This window comes from Equus asinus, chromosome 27 (genome assembly GCF_041296235.1).
Source record: "Equus asinus isolate D_3611 breed Donkey chromosome 27, EquAss-T2T_v2, whole genome shotgun sequence".
Lineage (NCBI taxonomy): Eukaryota > Metazoa > Chordata > Mammalia > Perissodactyla > Equidae > Equus > Equus asinus.
The window spans coordinates 1,871,857-1,881,305 of NC_091816.1; the positions used below are offsets into that span (position 1 = coordinate 1,871,857).

Sequence of the window (9,449 nt, forward strand, 5' to 3'; positions counted from 1 at the left end):
GATTGGCAAAAAGCCGACCGTCCACCAGTAGGGATCTCATTGAATTACTTCCATTTACAACGGAGAGGTATTCAACTGAGAGAAAAGGAAAAGGAAATATTGCTATATACTACTACTACATAGTTATGTCTGGATTATATCGATAAGTGGAAAATGCAAGTGGAGAAATGTTAACATACCATTTACGTGATAAAGAGGAGGGATGTGAATATACATATATATACCTACACACGTATATATTTTTCTATGAATATATCTAAACTTGTATTTTTTAAATGGAAAAATAAACCATAAAGAGAGGAAAAGGTTACTGATAGGGAGAAAAAAGGGAATAGGGTTGAGGGAATAGGTATAGAAGCTGGTCTTCTCTGACCGTACCTTGTCTGGTAGATTTGATTTTGAAACCAGGTGACTATTTTGTACAATTATTTTTAAAAATTAAATTTAAAAAGTGAAGATGAAATTCCTAAAAATTGAAAGCAATGAAACAAATGAATCTGTCTATTGAGCCAGTGACACAGTGCACACAGGTGAGATATTTCACTGGACTTTATTTATTATTTATTTATTTATTTATTTTGAGGAAGATTAGCCCTGAGCTAACATCTGCTTCCAATCCTCTTCTTTTTGCTGAGGAAGACTGGCCCTGAGCTAACATCATGCCCATCTCCCTCTACTTTATATGTGGGACACCTACCCGCAGCATGGCGTGCCAAGCAGTGCCATGTCTGCACCTGGGATCCGAACCAGCGAACCCTAGGCCACCGAAGCGTAAGGTATGCACTTAACTGCTGCACCACTGGGCCAGCCCCTCATGAGACTTTAACTCATAGTAATTTGACCGTATATCTATAGTCAGATGGATCCTAAGGACAAAGAAATACCAAAAGGAAAAAAGCCCTGCTTTCAGTAATTGTATTGTTGATGATAGTGTTGGTATTATTATTTTGAGATTGTTGTATATGGATTATGAGATGACGCAAACCAGTAATTATAGTGGTGTCACTGAGAACCAGGATTTGGGCATGGGAAGAGGAGTTATAGATATAAGACTGGTAAAAAAAAAAAATGTGGTCCTGAATTTAATTTGGATACATAAATATGAATTCATCATGTATTTTGTCTTTTCAAAAAATATTTATTTATTCTGTCCATTGAAAAGACCTAGAAACAACAATCGTTCCACTAAGATTGAGCACTCCAAGCGCCCAGGGTGTGGTATTTAAATACCATTTCCAACTGAAAGGAACCAGGGGCAGAATTCATTTCTCCAGCCTTTCCTAATCAAATTGTACCTCATCATAAGCTACTAGTTGAGGAGGGGAAGTTTCTCTTTGAAGTAGTCTAGCTAACAAATGAAGAAAGAATAATAGAAAGTCATAATTTTGCAACACCTAATTAATGGTTCTGGGCAATGGTCATCGACATCTGCTGATGTCACCAGAAGAGCGTGTGTCCTCGCCAGGAAGTCCAACCCGAACCCGAACAAGCCCCAGATTTAACCACCAACTTACAGGAGATATGGAGGACAGAAGAACATGTCAAAGCACCCCTTAGAGGCGTGATCAGCAAAACCAGAAGCTTCAGATTTTTTCAACAAATACATCACAAGGGGAAAAAAGGTGTTGAGGGGAATCAGTAAATTTTTTAAAATAGGAGACTTATCAACCAGTTGCAATGAATGGATCTTAACTGGATCATGATTCAAACAAACCGTAAAACAACCAAGGACAATTAGGAGAACTTGACTACCAACTGGCTATTTAATGATTTGGGGGGTGGTAGTAAGTGGGGCATAGACGAAACACGACTGTTGATGGATTGAGAACTGTTGGCGCCGGGCAGCGAGCACACAGGGAGTCTTATGCTCTTCTGTCTACTTTGCACATGTTTGGAATTTTCCAGAATAAATTATTGTTTTTGAAAGCCCACGCTGGACATCAAAAGCTGAATATTACCCTCCTCCTCTTTGCATTCCTCCTACAACCATCCTAACTTTCCTGGAGGCAAATGAACGGTCAGAAACCACACAGAAAGGATTGTAATAGAGAAAAGCAACTGACATATTTCCAAAAATGTTATCTCCATTTCAGAAGATTTTTTTTGATGGAAGATGATAAGTCCCATCCCACATATGTTGAGTTTGAGATTCCCAGTTCCAAGCAGGAGTTGAAAAGACAAGGCTTCAGGGTGGAAGACATATCAGGGTGGAAGCTGTGGAAGTAGCTGACGTGACCAGCAGAAAAAGCACAGGCAGAAAAGAAAAAGACAAGGACTTAAGAGAGAGTCTCTTCCTTCCTTCCTTCATCTACTCACTCATTCAAAAATATATGAGGTAAGTAACATAAGATCTCAGAACCTGGGGATGAAAAGATGAAAGGTGGGGTTTATTAAGGAAGAAAGGCACTGAAAGATATGAAAGCATTAAGTTCTGTAATCAAGATACACAAGAAGTACAATGGATACACAGAAGACCTTTTAAGTTTGCCTGAAGAAATGTTCATGTTTAGGAGGCCAAAGAAAAAGGTGAAGCCAAGGCCAGTAGCCATGTCTCAGTTCTGTCTAATGAAACTACTGAGGGACTTCTGTGAAGATGTTTTTCTGCCTACTAAAAGGAAAGTTCTTTTCTGCCCACCTCCTGCCTTGCTGCTTCCTACTTTTGAATGCAGTGTGAGGCTATGATACCTGGTGCAACTGCAGCCATTTTGTGACTGGCATCCAACAAGCATGAGAACAGAAAGTCAACATACTGAGAGTGTTTGAAAGTGCCTGGATCCTTGATGATGTTGCTGAACTGCTCAACAAGTCCTAAACAGCCTACCTCTATACTTGTTAAGTAACAATATATGTTCTTATATTGAAGACATTGTTAAGTCAAGTACTCTATCACTTGGAATGAGATGAACTCCCAACTGTTCTAGTGTCTCCTCCCTACCAAATCATGAATTACTTGGAGAAGCAATATTGCATAATGGTTCCAACAGACCTGTGCTGATGTTTATGAGAGTAATGACACCAATGAAAGACTGGCATGGGCAGAAGCCAGACTCTAAAGGAATGAGTGGGTGGTAAATGTTAGCTTCTAGGAGACCTCCCCCCCACCCACTGAGAAAAAGGGGTAAGGGTCAAAGCCACATACAGGTGGAGTCAGAAGGTAGGAGTTAAATGAGTGTTCTTGCCCTCTGGGCGTTCCCTCTCCGGGCTCTGTCTTCCCCATCCCTTCTCCTGCCCCACAGATGATGTCTCACAACAGACCAGGGCTGCCTCCTGCTGACAGCAGCACAGCACTCTTCTTGTCAAGAAGAGGAAAGAAGGAATGACATCTTGAGAGAGTGGCAAGATCAAGGAAAGAATTCCTTTTAGGGTGGGAAGATGTGAGCATGTTTGCGGACTGCAGGGAGGGAGAAACTGAAGGGGGAGGAAGAGGAGATAATTGATGGAGCACAGTGAGGGGTTAGAAGGGATCAAAAGTTGCAGAGACGGGGAAGTATTTCTTTTTGTGGAAAAAAAGGCAAAGAGAAGAGAATATACAGAGAAATGTTCAGGGGAAGAAAATACAAAGAATCTTCCTAGCCGACTCAGTCTCAGAAAGTAGTGTTGTAGCTGTGGAGAGATTGAACAGGCTGGTCTCTGGTGCCTCACAGACAGCATCTCCCTGTGGCTCCTGGAGGTGAAGGGCTCCGAACTCAGCCCTGTTTTAGAAGTCGGTTTGTCAGTGACCAGAACTGACGCGGCTGAGAGCGCGTGTCTTACGCTAACCCGCGTGGCCCCTCCCTGGGCCTGAGTCCTGTTTCCAGAGCTTCGGAAGCCACTCAGCTTTCTCAAGCTTCAGTTTCCCTATTTTCTTTCTTTTTCTTTTTTTTTTTAAAAGATTGGCACCTGAGCTAACAACTGTTGCCAATCTTCCTTTTGTTCCCCCCTTCTTTTTCTTCCTGAATCCCCCCAGTATATAGTTATATATTTTAGTTGTGGGTCCTTCTAGTTGTGGCATGTGGGACGCCGCCATAGCATGGCCTGATGAGCGGTGCTGGATCCATGCCCAGGATCCGAACCAGCGAAACCCTAGGTGGCCGCAGCGGAGTGCGTGAACTTAACCACCCAGCCACGGGGCGGCTCCTCCCTATTTTCAAATGATTTGGAAAGCAATACTTATCTCAAAAGGCCGCTATCATAATCAAACTGATCATTTGTGAATACATTAAGCACAGCGCTCAATCAAATGTTAAGTGTTTTAATTAATTTATTCAACAGAATGATTGAACAGCTGCTGTGTAGCAGGCACTGTGCTGGTGTGAGGACACACATCTGCAGATAAACTGACACGGGACACTTGTCTTCATGAAGCTCTTGTTAGTGCTGCCAGGGGAAGGATAAGTGCAACGGGTCAAAATTCCCATCTGAGGAACGCCAGGATTTCCCTCCTGGGAAAGTGGCCATGAGGCTCAGTAAGACACATCCACAGTACGAAGCCGGATGATGCTTTACGTTTGTGTCGGGAATCATAACTGCCAGGTGACAGATCAGTGCGGTCAGCTCTGCAAAACAAGATCAGAATGTTGCTCGGTAAATGGAGAGTCAGGGTAAGCCGTGTCCCCAAAATTCCTGTCTGGCCAGAACCTCAGAATGTGACCTTATTTAGAAAGAGTCTTTGCAGATGTCATTGGTTAGGTTAAAATGAGGTCCTACTGGATTAGGATGGGCCCTAAATCCAACATTTGTGTCTTTATGTGAAGGGGAGAGGCCACGGACACAGAGAAGAAGGCCATGTGAAGACGGAGGCAGAGACTGGAGCGATGCCCCTGCAAGCCCAGGAAGGCCCGGAGCCACAGATGCTGGAGGAGACTGGGAAGGGCTCTCTCCTGGAGGCCCCAGAGGAAGCACAGCCCTGCCGACACCTCGAGTCTGGACTTCTAGCCTCCGGAACTGTGAGAGAATAAATTTCTGTTGATTTTAGCTCCCCAGTTTCTGCTAATCTGTTAGAGCAGCCGCAGGAAGCTCACACAGAGGAAGGCGAATCTGCTCAGTGTGACTGGCTTGTGGTTCTTGTTGTGAAAGCGCAACGAGGCGGCTTCATTACGGGGTTCTGCCCACCAAAGCCACATACTGCTCCTGTTGGCTGATTATGGCACCTTCTCCCTGCACAGGGCTGGGGCCTCAGCCCCTTTTCAGGGACTTCAGGATGACCCATCCCTCCTGCTCATTCTGTCTTTCCTCAATAATTGATGTGCTTTCAGTAACCCTCCACAGTCACACATGCCCAGAGCACACCGTCTCCAGGGTTTTTCAGATGGAACCTCACCCATTGCATTTAGATTGTTCTTTATTTCGCTCAGAATTCGGGGGTCCTGCCCATACCCTCTTGTACTTGTCTCATGTGGTCTAAGCATGCGATGGATGCTGTTCAGAAGAGCTGGGGTCCTGGAGAGAGCGTGGCTGGGCGTGGTCAGGACAGGGTGAATAGAGAGTAAGGAGGTTGCCTCCCTCTTTCTTGCCTCTACTAGGCGAAGGTAGGTCCAGAGACTTAGCCAAACTCTTGTGGGAAGACAGTAACTCTGTAAGTATCAATCCTTTCCCTTCTGATCCCTCTTCCCATGTTTTGTGTCATTTGGATTTAAAAATAAATTGTGTCTCAAAAATGTTGGGGCTACCTAACAATGATCTTCTCGGAATTACTCTGAGCCTCCAGAAGATTTTAATTTCTTCTTGATGAGCTTGCAAAAGGCCTGTTCAGAAGAATAGGAACTTGGCTTTCTATTTGGGAAACAACAGCAAGCGATAAAATAAACACAAGTATAGGTACTTGCGAATATCAGGATGGAAAACACATAGCTGAAAGAAGCGTGAGCGCCTGGTTCCCCGGCTGCGACCCGCCCCTGTCAGAGTGCAGCCTTGCTGTCGTCGCTCTCCGTCGCAGGAAGTGTGTACCTTGACGGACAGCTGTCCGCCTGGTCAACCCGGGTTAGAGTTACTCGAGTTTGTGTTGGTCTGCCTTCTTTAGGTTGCCAGCCCCAGGGGTCAAAGACGACAGGTATAAATATTTGTAGTCCCAGGACAGTGCTTTGCAAGCACTCAGTAAAAGCCTTATGTTGATAAAAGGTACTTCCGTCGTACTTGTTTTTTGGTCTTTCGCTATTAACACCATTACATTAAAACCTTTTGTTAACTGCTGACACGTGATGTGCTCAAAACACACTTGGTTTTCTCTCCCATTGTCCTTTTAAACGTGTCCGCTGAAGGCAGTTGTCCCTGGCCATGGATGGAATGTCGCAGACCCCTGACTCCTCTGCTCTCTCTTAGATGCACAGCTCCGTGTCACTGCAGGGTCCCGGGAAGGAGCACGCTCAGCCGAACGCGTCTACCAAACCCTTCAGCCTCCCCTCTGAGTCAAGACCCGCTTTCACTCCCAGTCCCACGCTAAAGTAGGTGGCAGGCTGCTCTCCGGGGAGGACGGGGGGGGGGGGGGGGCGGTCTGCGATTTCGGTTAGCGTCCGGGAGGAGAAGCAGGGGTCGGGGAGGGGTCTGGATCGAGGGTGGCGGCTGAGCTGGGCGCAGAGGCCGGAGGGAGGGGCAGAGCCGCTGGCTCCCTGCGTCTCTGGCCTCAAGAAGGAAGCCTTCCGTCTTGCAGCATGTAGTTAAGCTGAGTCCCAGTGCCAGTGCCACCCTGCCCCGCCCCGAAGGCAGAGCAGCCGGCAGCGAAGAGCCCGCCCCGCTCCCGGCCCGCCTTCCGCAGGCCCGCGGCGCCCACGCTCCGGAGGCGCAGGACCCAAGGGGCCCAGAAAACTCAGCGGTCAAGACAACGAATCTTGTAATGCAATATTTTAAACAATCAAAATTAACGGAAAAAAATCCACCATGAACAAGACGTCACTAATTTTTCCTTTTGCCTCAGGCTCCAATGTGGTTAGCAGAGCTTTTACTAATCTTTATTTTAAAATTTGGATATTTTGCTCATCATGGATTTTTGTCATTAATTTTGAGCTTTAGAATTATTGCATTAAAATATTATTCATTTTAAATTGCATTATAGCTGAGTGCATGTGAACACATGTTACACATGAACACAGCCTTTAAAAATGGCCACCTGTAGTATTATGTTAAGCGAAATAAGCCAGACAGAGAAAGACGAACTCTATATGACCCCACTTATAGGTGGAAGTTAACATATAGACATGGAGAACCCATCGGTGGTTACCAGGGAAAAGGGGGCGTGGGGGGAGGGCACAAAGGCTGAAGTGGTGTACCCACAACATTACCAACAATAATGTACAACTGAAATCTCACAAGGTTGTAATCTATCATAATCTTAATAAAAAAAAAAATGGCCACCTGTAGATTAGTTAGCAAGAAGGTTCTGATGTCAGTTTCCTGGTTCCGGTATTGCACTGTAGCTACATAAGATGTCCACACTGGGGGAAGCTGGGTATACTGTTGTTGCAACTTCTTGTGAGTTTATTTAAAAATTAAAAAAATAACTATTTGTATAAATTACTGAATTTTTTGGCACCCAGTTCGGTTTTGAGCCCTTTGTAAGTGCCTCGCTTGCCTTGCCCGGTCCTGGCCCTGCTCGTTCTGCCGTAAGTAGTGCTCAGATGACAGGGGACATCAACCAAGCATCCGTCTCACTCAGCGAGCGTGCAGAAGCTTTAGCTTCCTCTTCCGGCCACAGAGACTGTGGCCCACGACACGTCCACCTGCCCAGACTCCCCTGCTAATTCTGTCCCTGGACCACACTCTCCTTCTCCCCTGCCTGCACCCTTTCTTTCCGTAAAGATTCTGCCGTGTTCGATGTGCAATAAGCAATCATGAGTAACACAGGATAAGCTTTTCTTTTTTGTCCTGCAGTCCAGTTCAAGTTCAGTAAAGATCCCTCTTGGTGTAAACGAATCATGTCACATCCCATTTTCAATTTTAGTTCTAAGTCAGCGTCTATAACTTAAACAAGTGCCCAAGCGATTCCAATGTGCCAGCCCAAGGAGAGAAACTTCCAGATCAGCAGCACCTGGGAACTTAGAAATGCCTGTTCTCAGGCCCCACCCCAGACCTGCTGAATCAGAAACCCTGGGAGGGGCTCAGCACTGCGTGTTTGAAAAGCCCTGCAGGGGCCCCCGTGGCCGATTGGGAAGTTCACCGTTCCTCTTCCGTGGTTCAGGGTTTCGCTGGTTGGGATCCCGGGCCAGGACGTGGCACCACTGGTCAGGCGGCGCTGAGGTGGCGCCCTGCGTGCCACAACTAGAAGGACCCACAACTAAAATATACAACTATGTACTGGGGGGATTTGGGGAGAAAAAGCAGAAGAAAAAAAAAAGGTTGGCAACCTTTGTTAGCTTAGATGCCAATCTTTAAAAAATAAAAAAAAAAACCTGCAGGTGATTCTGACGCACGCTGGCCTCTGAGAAGCGTGGCTCCTCTTGGTGGGATGCTTGGAGCCACCCAGAGAGTCCCCGAGGCTGAGTCAGAGCCCTGACGCACTGAGGGAGTCCCCCAGAGAGGCCCGGGAGGCTCCGGGACCCCTGCTGCTCTCTGCTGCTCTCCTTGGATGGGCTGCATCTCTATTCCTGGTTCTCCAGCATCATTTTTCTTTTCTTTTTTTTAATATTACATGTATATTTATATGTATTTAATTTAATTACTTCATTTATTTATTTTAATTTATTTTTTATTGTGGTAACATTGGTTTATAACATTATATAAACTTCAGCTGTACATCATTATATTTCAGTTTCTGTGTGGAATGCATCATGTTCATCACCAGAAGATTAATTACAATCCATCACCACACACGTGTGCCTGATCACTCCTTTCCCTCCCCTCTGTCACCCCACCCCCTCCGGTAACCACCAATCCAATCTCCAATGCTATATGTTTGTTTGTCATTGTTTTTATCTTCTATTTATGAGTGAGATCATATGGTATTTGACTTTCTCCAGCTGACTTATTTCACTCAGCATAATACCCTCAAGGTCCATCCATGTTGTCCCAAATGGCAGGATTTCGTCATTTCGTATGGCTGAGTAGCATTCCATTGTGTATAAATACCACATCTTCTTTATCCATTCGTCCCTTGATGGGCACCTAGTTTGCTTCCAAGTCTTGCCTGTTGTGAATAGTGCTGCGATGAACAGAGGGGTGCGTGTATCTTTACACATTTGTGTTTTCATGTTCTTTGGATAAATACCCAGCAGTGGAATAGCTGGATCGTATGGTAGTTCTAGTCTTATTTTTTTGAGGAAGCTCCATGCTGTTTTCCATAGTGGCTGCACCAGTTTGCACTCCCACCAGCAGTGTATGAGAGTTCCCTTCTCTCCACATCCTCTCCAACACTTATTTCCTGTCTTGTTAATTATAGCCATTCTGACAGACATGAGGTGATATCTCATTTTAGTTTTGATTTGCATTTCCCTGATAGTTAATGATCTTGAACGTCTTTTCAGTGCCTGTTGGCCATCTGT

The 9,449-nt window shown here is 45.4% G+C and overlaps 1 long non-coding RNA gene across 1 annotated transcript; it reads left to right on the forward strand.

Moving 5' to 3' along the window:
- The first annotated feature begins 4,733 nt into the window (after positions 1-4,733).
- On the forward strand, positions 4,734-7,482 carry LOC139042273 (uncharacterized). Its single transcript, XR_011498804.1, has 3 exons — positions 4,734-4,925; positions 6,298-6,419; positions 6,626-7,482. It is a non-coding gene; the product is annotated as an uncharacterized lncRNA (long non-coding RNA).
- The last annotated feature ends 1,967 nt before the right edge of the window (positions 7,483-9,449 follow it).